At 35.8% G+C, this 12,323-nt stretch overlaps 1 protein-coding gene across 8 annotated transcripts in view; it reads left to right on the top strand.

Moving 5' to 3' along the window:
• Window positions 1–12,323, top strand: part of SUCO (SUN domain containing ossification factor) — a 455,138-nt gene that overhangs the window by 355,870 nt on the left and 86,945 nt on the right. The window lies entirely within an intron of this gene.

The following is a 12,323-nucleotide window of genomic DNA, read 5'->3' as shown; positions in this document are numbered from 1 at the left end:
GTTGTTTTTTAATTTTAAGCCAAATTTGTAATAATGAGTTCCTTATTGTATGTGTTTTAAAATATGAATGTGTTTTGTATTTCTCATCCCACATAAAGGAGTGCCAGCCAGTTTGAAGTTCGTGTCCCTCAATTGTTAAAGTTCTAGAGTCCTTTAATTCTATCCAATCTTTGACCCACGATAGTACTGCTGCTTGGTAGCATATCTCCCAGTCAGGGAGTGCAGCTCCTCCTCTATCTTTTGTATCCTGAAGCAGTTTAAATTTTATTCGTGGCCTTTTCCCTTGCCAAATAAATTTAGATGTTATTTTATTCAGCTTTTCAAAAAATGGTTTATCTATTTTAATTGGGGTGACCTGAAACAAATATAAAAATTTAGGTAATATAATCATTTTGATGGCCGAAATTCTTCCTAGGAATGAAATGTGTAAATTTTCCCATTTTTCTAAGTCTTTCTTTGTTTGTTCTAGTAATTTATCATAATTGTTTTCTTTAATTGCTGATGTTCTTGTAGATAAGCAGATTCCTAGATATTTTATTTTTTGTTGTTGTTTGGATTTGTATATTATCTATCAAATCTTTTGTTTGGATTTCCGTAAGGTTTTTAACAATTAGCTTCGATTTACTTTTATTAATTTTTAGTCCAGCCACTTCTCCAAATTCTTCTATTTTTTGGAACAAATTAGGTATAGATTCCATAGGATTTTCTGTCAAAAACACTAAGTCATCAGCAAAGACTTGAACTTTGTATTCTTCTCTATTAATCCTTAAACCTTCAATTCCTTGATCTTCTCTAATTTTTTTCAACAGGGTTTCCAATGATAGAATATATAGTAAGGGGGAAAGTGGACAGCCTTGTCTGACTCCTTTTGTTATATTAAATTTGTCTGTTATGTCATCATTCATAATTATCCTTGCTGATTGCTTGGTATAGATTTCTGCTATAATTTTCCCAAATTTTTCCCCAATTTGCATATTTTGTAGTTGTTCAATCATAAATTTCCAATTTTGGTTATCGAAGGCCTTTTGGGCGTCAAGAAAAACCAACACTGCCTGCTTCTCCGGGTGTGATTCATAGTATTCTAAAGTTTTAAGTATTATTCTCATGTTGTTCTTTATTTGGCGTCCCGGCAGAAATCCATTTTGGTCTGGGTGTATATATGTATTTAATACTAATTTAATTCTTTCTGCCAAGATTGCTGCAAATATTTTGTAATCGGCATTCAATAATGAAATAGGTCTATAGTTTTGTATTAACTGGAGATCTGTGTTTTCTTTTGGAATGAGTGTTATTATGGCTTCTGTCCATGAATTTGGTATCTTGGCTTTCTCCATAGCTTCATTATATAATCGCAACATATTCTCTCCCAATACTTCTTGCATTGTTTTATATATTTCTACCGGTAGCCTGTCGGGACCCGGTGTTTTATTGTTTTTTTGCTTTTTCAGTACTTCATCTAGTTCTAATTTGGTTATTGGCCTATTGAGAGTAATTCTTTGTTCCTCTGTGATTTTTGGCATTCCTGATTTCTCTATGTACTGTTTTATTTTATCTTCCTCTATTTTCCCCTGATTATATAGATTCGCATAAAATTTCTTAATAATATCTTTTTTGGCCTCTTTACTACGTTGAATTTCTCCTTTATCATCCTTCAATTGGTATATCATTCTTTTTTTCTGTTCTTTTTTCAGTTTATAGGCTAGCCATCTGCCCGTTTTATTTGCGTGCTCGAAATAGTTTTGTTTCGCCATTTTTATTTTTTGGGCTAGTTCTATTTGGTTTATCAAATTCAATTTATGCTTAATCATTTCCCATTCTTCTCTTATTGTTTTGTTCTGGGGCTTTTCCTGGAGTTTTTGTTCTATTTGTTTTAGGTCTTTTTCTAATTTATCTAATTGTTTTTTCTTCTCTTTATTCTTTTTCCTCGTATATGCTATTACTAGGCCCCTTATATATGCTTTTAAAGTATCCCATGTGTTTTGTAAAGAGGTTTCCTCTATTTTATTTATCTGAAAGAATATTTTTACTTCCTTTTCTAACATCAAATTAAATTCTTTTTCTTTACATAATCTTTGGTTCATTGTCCATCTCTTACGTCTTCTTTCCCCTTTCCAGTTTATGAATAGTGGATTGTGGTCTGCCCATTGGTTTGTGCCTATCTCAATTTTTTCTACTTCTGTTTTGATACTTGGGGTCATCCATGCCATGTCCAGTCTTGACCAGGAGTTATGCGGATGGGAGTAAAAGGTGTATTGGGCCTCTTCTTCATGTGTTTCCCTCCATACGTCTGCCAAGTTTAGTTCTTCAGCCATAGTAAAGAATTCTTTTGGAAGTATTTCTTTTTTCTTTTGTTTTTTTTCCCCAGTTTTGTAGTCTTTCTTTGCATCTACTATTGCATTATAATCTCCTATTACACAAATATCATCATATTCTAATTCTGCTAATTTTATATGTAGGTCTTTAAAAAAAACCTGTAGTTTTTGGTTAGGTGCATAAATCCCTACAATTAACATTTTCCTTTTTCCTATTTCTAATTCAACCATCACCACTCTACCTTGCTCATCGGTATAAACTAGTTTAGATTGTATTTTTTCTTTTACGTAAATCACTACTCCTTTTTTCTTTTTTGGGGCCAGAGATAAATATAATTTTCCTAATTTGGGGTTTTCTAGGATTTTTTGATAATCTTTTTGAATGTGTACTTCTTGCAGACATATCACATCTGCTTCTAATTTTCGTAATTTTGTGAAAATTTGATTCCTTTTCTTTGGGGCATTTAAGCCATTAATGTTTACCGAAAAGAGTTTGATCTGTTCATCCATTGCCTATTGTATCTGTTTTTTGGTGTTTCTTGTTTCCATCCGTTCTCTAGGTTTTGCACCTTCTCTCTGTTCTCTCTCTTTTTCTTGCCTCTGTCTTATTTCTTTTTCTTCCTTTGTTTCTATTGGTTCTTCTTCTTGACTCTTACTATCTGTTTCCTCCTTACTTTCCTGTTCTACTTCTAGTCTAAAATGTGTGTTATGAAATTCTCTTGCCTTTTCTAGAGTGTCTATTTTATATCTTTTGTCTTCCCACGTAATTAAGATCCCCTCTATTGGCAGCCATCTATACATTATCTTGTATTTGATCAGTAGTTGTGTTAAAAACTGATATTGTTGTCATAGATTTCTTACTCTTCGGGGTATCTGTTTTAAAATTATAATTTCTTTTCCATTATAGATCACCGTTTCTTCTCTAGATTTCTTATAGACTTCATCTCGGATTGATTTTTTTAAAAATTTAACATGGACTTCTCTCGCCAATCTGTGTCTTATATAATTTGTTTGTACACGATAAGTTTCTTCCAATTGTCCTTTTATTTCTTCTGGCTCTTTTTGTATCATTCCTGCAATAATCTCCACCATCTTTCCTTCTAAATCCTCATTTTTTTCTTCTGGAACGTTTTGAAAACGCAGGAAGTATGAGGCCTTTTCCATTTCGAGCATGGCCAAGGAGTCTGACATTTCTTTGTTTAGTTGTAGGGTTTTTTGTTCCATTGCTTCTACTTTTAATTCCACGTGATCTATTTTTGTTTCCGTTTTCCTAATTCTCTGTTCATTTTCTGCTATAGAATTTTGAATGCCCCCAATTTTATCTTTCATGGTCTTAATATCTTCGTTAACTTCTCCTAATTCATTTCTAATCTCTGCATGGAACGTTCTCATTTCTTCCTGATTTTCAGCTATTTTTTCTTGTGTTTGAAGCAGTGTTTCCTGGATCTTTTGAAACATATCTTGTATTACCTTAGGTGCCATTTCCAGTTTTTCTTTTTCTTTTTCTTTCCCCATCATGCTATCTATTGTTTTTTGTTGTGAGGGGGAGGGAGTCATTACTAATGTACTAGTTGTAGGTTTTTTCCCTGTCTTTGTTATGGTGGATGTTGTATACATTTTTAATATTCGTGTAAAGCTTTCCAACCTTAGCATCAATTATTAAGTTATTCCTTAATATCTCTTTTCCCCTCCAAATACTACTTATACACCACATAACTTATATATAGTTATATTATATTATATTGCCAGTTATCCCAATTAAGCAATTAATTCTTGTTCACAGTATAAATCTATTTACTTATCAATCAAGATTTTAATTTAATTTTCTTATTTTCCTAATTAGTAATCTTTTCAATTACCCCCTTTTTCAATCAGTCTATCTCAGAGATACAGTCAACCCATCTGTTATTTTATATAAAAATCAGTCTTTTGCTTTAACAATAATTCCTTGTCTAACTACAATTCCACAATACAATTTATAGCTATAAAAATATTGTCAACTTATATATTTCTTTCAAATATTAAACTTATTAACTAATTAAACAGTTCAAAATTAATAATTCACTTAATTTTTATTTTCTTTAGTCCTTATTGTCTTCTTGTTTTACCTCTCTCAGTCTGTTCTTTCACAATCATGAAAAACGCAATCTGTGTTGTCTCAGTCTTTTTTTTTAATTTCTTCTCCCAGTAATCGGATCTCTGCATTCAATTTTCAAATCTTTTTTTTTTTAACTTAAGTTCTTATTATCCAAAGTTATTTGTAAATCCAGAGTTCGAAATCCCGACAGATCTTCTGTATCCGTGAAATTCACCACTTAGTCCGGTATTTCAGTCTCTGTATTCAGTTTCCGATGTTTGGGGTTTGAATCGGTTATAATTCCCAAGATCAAACAGCTTGTCTCTATATCCACAAAGTCCACAAGCTGCTCCCTTTGATCAGCTGTAAAGGTCCGCAGTCAGACCGCTTCGAGCGCTATTTCTCCTTTTCTGATGTTTTGCTTAGTCATCACGAACGGGTGAGGAAACGGAGGCTCCGTCTCTGAACCCCAAATTTCCTCATTAATGGCTCTTTAGGGGCATTCCCGAACTTGGAGGGATCGGGAAACGAAAGAGGAATTCGCGAAGCCCCCTGGTGTTGCGCTGTCATCAGGGAGGTCGAGCGATCAACCTCTTAAATTGGTGGAGAAGAAGTCGGCCTTATCGGCGGACAGGAGTGATGGCGCCCGCCTAGATCGAAGCAAAAAGTGGAAGCAATTCCGAGTGACTGTCAGATAGATCACCTACAATAGAGACGGCAAACGGGACACGCGATCGAATCAGAGAAAGACAAGTGAGTTACAACAGCGGCGATACAAGAGGAAAAGGAAAAAAGGGGAAATAACTACAGTGCGGAAGAGAGAATCATACAATCTTTAACCAGTTCATTTTCCGAGTCTCTTTCTAACAAAACATTATAAACCCTCTTAATATGCATTAGACCTTTCTCTTTTATATGTCTAACCAATTCTTCTTCATACATCATTATACCAAGTTTTTGATCTTCTTTCCATCTCAATTGGAGTTGATTATACTGTAACCAAGTTAAATTAATCCCTTCTTCCAACAGTGTTTATAATGTCTTTAGTTGCCATCTGCCCCCATCCATAAAAAGAACTTCTTTGTATAAAAACCCCCCGAGTGACATTATATTTGTATTCCACATAATATGACCAAGATCCAGCCATAACGGTATTTTGTAATCCCATTTGAGTCGGTGCTTCTTCCAGACTCTCATCAAAGAGTTCCTAAGTATGTGGCTTTTGAATACTTTGTCCACTTTGTTCTCGTAGAATAAATATGCATGCCAACCAAATTCAAGATCATGACTTTCTATATTCAATATTCCAGTCTTTATCCTTCCAAACCAATCGCTTGCGTCAAGGCCGCTGCTTCATAATACAGTTGTAGGTTTGGAAGTTTAAGGCCTCCCCTTTCTGGGACATCTTGCATAATTTTCAGTTTAACTCTCGGCTTTTTCTCATTCCAGACAAACTTATTCACTCCTCTTTGCCATTCACTCAGTTGTTTATCACTTTTAAGCACCGGAATCATTTGAAACAAAAAAAGAAATCTAGGCAAAACGTTCATCTTAACTGCTGCTATTCTTCCAAGTAGCGACAGCTGCAGTTTTTTCCAGGTCTCCATATCCTTTTGTACCTCTCGCCACAACACCTCATAATTATTTTGAAATAATTTTAAATTTGAATCTGCAACTTGAACTCCTAAATATTTAACCTTTGATACTATTTCAAAGCCTGCCTTGCTTTCAAGTTCCTGCTTTCGAACTTGTGTCATATTTTTAACTATCATCTTCGTTTTTTTCTGATTCAGTCTAAATCCTGATACCATACCATATTCTTCTATAATGTCTTTCATCTGGATTATTGATTCCATCAGCTTTGTTAGGGTAACAACCAGATCATCTGCAAATGCCCTAGTCCTATAATCTTCTTGCCTAATAACTATTCCATGTAAAGAATTTGAGTCCCGTATTGTATTCAACAAGACTTCTAGTGTTAAAATAAATAACAATGGGGATAGCGGACAACCTTGTCTTGTTCCTTTTTCAATACTAAAATTTGTAGTCAAACTTCCATTAAAAATAATTTGTGCCATTTGTTGTTGATAAATTGCTGCAACTGCTTGTATAAACTGATCCCAAAAATCCATTTTTCTTAAAGTCTTTAATAGAAAGTTCCAATCCACTCTTATCAAAAGCCTTCTCCGCATCCAAAAACACCAGCACTGTAGAGATCTGTTTATTCTTCTCAAGATATTCCAATAAGTCTATTATTTGCCTTACATTATCCTTCATGTATTTGCCTTCTATAAATCCTGCTTGATCATGATGAATCACCTCTTGAATAACTGGCATTAACCTGTTGGCTAATACTTTTGCAAAAAATTTGTAGTCATTATTCAGAAGAAATATTGGTCTAAAATTCTCAGGTTTTTAAAGACCTGCTTGCTCTTTCGGTATCAATGAAATATAAGCTGCTTTCCATGAGGGAGGTATTTTACCCCCTTGTTGTATACTGCAAAATAAGTCTTTGAGGTATTCAACCATTTCTGCTTGTAAAGTTTTATAATACACCGCAGTTAAGCCATCCGTCCCTGGTGCTTTAGCTGTTTTCAGTTGTTTAATTGCGGCAATAATCTCCTCAACTGTTATCGGTTGACTCATTCTTTCCTTTTGTTCACTAGATATTTTCATAACTCTTCTTTCTTCTAAGTATTTATCTATGAGTCCAGTTTTTATATCATCTTTAGCATATAATTTGGTATAATAGTCTAAGAAAGCTTCTTTAATTAATTTTTGTTGAAAAATTTCCTTTCCTCCACTCTCAATGCTACCAATAACCCGTGTACTCTGTCGTTTCCTCAATGTGTAGGCCAACCATCTGCCCGGTTTATTAGCGTTGCAAAATGTATTACGTTTCGCAAATTGTAAATTAATTGCTGTTTGTTCCGCCATAAGCATATGAAATTGATCTTTCAAGAGTTTTATAGCTCCTCGTATTCTTTCATCTGTTGGATTTTTTATAAGTAACTGTTCTTTTTTCTTTATCTCTGCTTCCATTTTAAGTCTTTTCTTTTGTCGATTTAATTTGTGTTTAGAGTTCATATAAATGAGTACCCCTCTCATATATGCCTTACTCGCGTCCCACACAATTTCAATAGGGGTACCCTTATTCAAATTCATTTCAAAAAATTCTTTCATTTGCTTTTTAAGTTCATTTACATTCTTTTCATATCTAAACAACTTTTCATTTACTCTCCATGATCTTCTCTCAGTCTTTCCCATTTCAATTTCTATCCATACTGGGCTATGGTCAGTTAGAGTCCTTGGAAAAATCTTTGTTTTTTTTGTTTTAACAAGTAAATCAGATGATAATAAAATAAAATCAATCCTAGAGAAGGATCTGGGTCTGTCTGAGAAGAAAGTAAAGTCCAAATCTTTTGGGTTATGTATTCTCCAAATATTTTTTAATTCCAAATCTTTCATATCAAAAAAAGTCTGCGGTAGTCTGATCCTTGACTTTGCCAAACTCTTTTTATCTATTTTGGGATCAATTACTCCATTCCAGTCTCCCATGATTAGAATAGATCTATAATCCCATTGCAATATTTTAAAGTGCAATGTCTTATAAAAATTTTCTTGTTGTTGATTAGGAGCATAAATTCCAATCACCAAAATTGGACCATTTTCTGTATAAATTTCAATTGCTATAAATCTCCCACAATGATCTGCTTCTATAATTTTAGCTGACAGTCTTTTATTTACGTAAATCACTACACCATTCTTTTTTTCCAAATTTGAAGCTATAAATTGTGTTCCTAATCTGGAGTTTACTAAGTATTTTTGATCTTGTATTCGAATATGAGTTTCTTGTAGACAAATAATATCATTATTAAATTGTCTCAAATAATTAAATATTTTCTTCCTTTTCTGTGGTGAATTTAATCCGTTCACATTCCAAGATAGAAACTTAATTGTCATCTGGAGCCTCTTGAAGCGATAAGAACATTTGCTGAAGACTTTCTTCCAGGTTGATAGTCTTCGGCTTAGCTCCTCCCATGGCTTCACATGCTTGTGTATTGCCCTTAGCTCCCTTCTTGTCTTGCTGTGGCTTGGACCTTCCCTGTTGTTGTTTTTCTTTAATTTGCTTATAAGCTTCTCGAGTTATACGCTGCTCTTTAGCTTCCCACATCCGGGCTAGGTCCAAAGCCACTTCTCTTGTATTCTTGGGTAATCCAGTTACAGTTTCCAGAGGGAGATCTAATAGAGGCTCATCAAGAAATCCCCCTGTAGCTCCCTGCAATTCCATTGCCTCCCTCTCCATCTGTTTACACTGCTCTTCAGTCTCTTGTTCAAACTGCTTCTCCTTATCACTCTCCTTTATCTCCAACACTGAAGATGTACGTGGGGATGTTGAACCTGTTTTAAAAACTGTAGAATAAAATTCTTCCGCTTTCTCAACAGTAATTAATAGATTTCTTTCTCCTTCAAACCTCAATATTATGCCAGTTGGAGCATCCCAGCTGAATGGGATGTTTTGTTTCTTTAGCTCAGTCACCAAAAATCCAAAATCCTTTCTGTCTTTTAACATCTTAGGCGGCAACTCTTTATAAACTCCAATTTCCTTTCCATCCACTTGCACAGCAGAAACAAAGGACCTTTGCAAAATATCATTTCTTATTCTTCTATCTGTAAAATATATCACCACATCTCTAGGCAGTTGTCTTTGTTTAGCCACCCAAGAATTCACTCTATAGACTTTGTCCATCTTCCAAAAAATCTCTTCAGGGCTGATCTTTAACATCACAGCTAAAGCATCAGCACAGATCTTTCTCAGGTCTTCTCTGCTATTCTCTCTTATGCCTCTAAGTCTTATAGCAAATTCCATAGATCTAAATTGCATCATTGTCATCTCATTTTCAATCCTTTGCATTTTATTATCAGCATTAAAGATTTTATGATCCGCCTCCTTCATTTTGCTATCTACTTCCAATCTAAGTTCCTCCACTTTTTTATCAGTTTGCAAAACTGCATCTGACAGGCCAGTCACCACTGTCATTAACTTTTTAGTCACCTTATCATATTTTTCTTGAACCACCTCTTTGATTTCTTTAATCTCCTGCTTAATTTCCTGTTGAGATCTTTTAAATTTTTCATCCGTATTTTCATCTTTCCTCATCAAAGCCTGAGCAATAAACTCTTTTAAATTTTCAAGATCAATCTCCTTTCTCTGGCTCTGCTGACTAGGAGGCTGTTGTTGCGGCTTGTGCGTGGGAGATCCCCCCCCCCGCTGCCTTCACTTCTTGCTTTGTCTGTTTTGAGGCCATTCTGCCACGTAGTCTAACTTTTTCAAAGAAGGAAGTTTTTTTTCCCTTTCTTCCTCCACAGAATCCTCTAAAAAATTCCCCCAGGTTTAGTCAAGTTGAAGATAAAGTTAAGTCAGAATCAGGCTTATTTAAAAAAAATTTCCCTTTCTCTTCACTTGTTGCAGACAGTGTTACTTTGTAGCATATTGAAATGACTATGCAAATCCACTTTTGCTTTCAGCTTTCACTAAAGCTGAAGCCAGGCGCCATTTTCAGGAAACTTTCTATCTTTCACTTAAATTTAATCACAGGGCTAACACAAATACTTGCTGTTTTGAAGTTCAAGTCCCGATTTCACCCTATTCTTTTGAAAAATACACGTTGTTTTCACTTGCAAGGCTGGTCCCGCCGTCTTGTTCTACGATATGTAGAATTGCCTCCGAAGTCCGGAGCCTCGGCGAGCTGGATAGGGAGCCTCACCTGTTTCCTCCCCAGAAGCAAAAAAAGCAGTCTGGGGTCTTTGCAGGGGCTCTACCTGGTCTCGCCGGCTCTTCTTTCGATTCCTTAAGGATTCGGAGTTATCCAAGCCGCTTCTCCTTTCTCGAAGCGGCTCTTTACAGGCGATGGGGCTGGCGGTCCGAAAAAAGACCGTCTGGCGGCGACGGGAACCAAACCGGAAGTCCCGACAACACCAGTTTTTAAGCCAGTGGTTCGTTTCCCCAAATCCTTTGCTCCCTCATTGGATGTTGGCCTTTTGTTGGAAATATAGATTTTTTAAAAAACCACTTGTGCTCCTAATTCTTTAACTTTCTTCCCTAGCTGTTCGTAATCTCTTGTTATTGTTTTCAGATGCATTGTTGTACAATTGGTCCCCACGTGTAGGGGAAGAAAGGGGTAGTAATCTGTGGGGTTGATTATTTTGATAAGGTACTCAGTTGCATCTTTGATTTTTGCTCCAGGGAGACAATATACTTCCCTAAATTGACTGCCTGGTCTGCAGGCTATAGTTTCTCTTCCCTTAAGAATTGAATCTCTTATCACCAATATTCGCCTTTTTTTCTCTAGGGATCTCTGGAATACTTTTCTTCCTGTTGCAGGAATGCTGGGTTGTGCCTCCTTTTTAGAAACTATTGATGAATGTTCTTTTGTTAGTGTCTGTATATTTCTCCTTACTTTTAGATTGGTTCTCTCTTAACAAGCTTCCACCCATTACTTCGTATTAGGTGGCTTGGCCTTGGAGGCTTGTGTGAGTTTTGGCTTGTTGATTATTCACAGGGGTGTTCACAAAATGGAAAATAAGTTTTGCTTCAGATGAGAAAGAAACATACTGTGCTTTGGAAGTTCTGAATTGCAATTGAAACACAGTAGAACTGGAACTTCTTGTGTTTCAACTGAAATAAAATCCAGATGGGTGTAACAGGTGAGAAGGGGCACGCTGTTACATTGTGTCCTTCTCCTGTTCTCTGTGTGAATTACCTACTGATATTTCTATCGCCTTCCTTTTTGCTAGATGGTCACCCACAATTATGACAATGATGGTTAGTGAGAACTGAGTCTTCATGTGTAAGAAGACTCCTTTCAATAGAACAGAAATTGTCAAAAATCATTAGAACATCCCAAAGATACGCACTCTACAAATACAAAAACTATTATTTGTGACTGTACAGGTACATTAAGTGACATAGTTATAAATAAGCAACCTTATATTTGTAAAAACATGCTTTAAAACATGTCCTAAAATCTTGGTGAAATAGTAATTAAAACTGAATTCCAAAAAATAGATTACTTCAAAGTCATCCCAGTCAGTTCTGATACACCTAGCTGCAGTTTGACAGTTTAGTTATAATCCTGCAAGATTTTTTGAATGTTGAATTAAAATTGGGGACAAAAATTGTTCAACATGAGATATAATTTTATTTTTCTTTCCTTTTACTTCCTGCTTTTTAAATTTCTGTCCTGCTTAAACAATCAAAGAGTTTTCAATTATTATAAAACTTGTTTGCTTTTTAAAATTATGTTATATGTATTACTGGGTATTTAGTTTTAGAGAAGCAATGTAGTCACTAAGATTTTTTTTTTTTTTTTTTTTTGGGTAAATAATCAAAATGACCCTAGAAAATATTTAAAGTATATGCCAGTTATCATAGTACCTTTGCACTCCTTAGTAAGGACATTTCAGCAAGCAGCTATTTTGGTCATAAAGGGCTGCTCATAAGAGGGTCTTGTCCTTGAGCAAGTCTGAATCCCTTTGGCAGGCAGCCCATTCGGTCTCCAAGAGCTGCTCAGTGGAGGGACATGGCTTAAGATGGGACCAAACTCCTCCAGCAGGCAGCCAGTTTGCTCTCAAAGAGGTGACTGGGACTTTCTATCGTGGACCTGTGGCGAGGTGTGGGGAAAGCAGCAGAGGCTGAGTTCCCGCTGATCCCACCCAGGCTGGCACTCATCTGAGGATTGAAGTGAAAGGTGAAGAGGGCAGCGAATGGGAAAAGCTGGCGGATTGGAAGTACCTGACCGCATGCCTCAGCCCATTGGTGGCAATGGAAATGCGAGGGTTGGTGCCAGCGAAACAGGTACCCCAAGCTGCTGGAGCTGGACCGGCCAAGTCTCAACAGTCCCTTCGTCCCTGCAGCCCACAGACCCAGCCAG

Source organism: Pantherophis guttatus, chromosome 3 (assembly GCF_059756535.1).
Source record: "Pantherophis guttatus breed Tessera chromosome 3, ASM5975653v1, whole genome shotgun sequence".
NCBI lineage: Eukaryota > Metazoa > Chordata > Lepidosauria > Squamata > Colubridae > Pantherophis > Pantherophis guttatus.
This window is presented reverse-complemented; position numbering and strand designations above follow the sequence as displayed.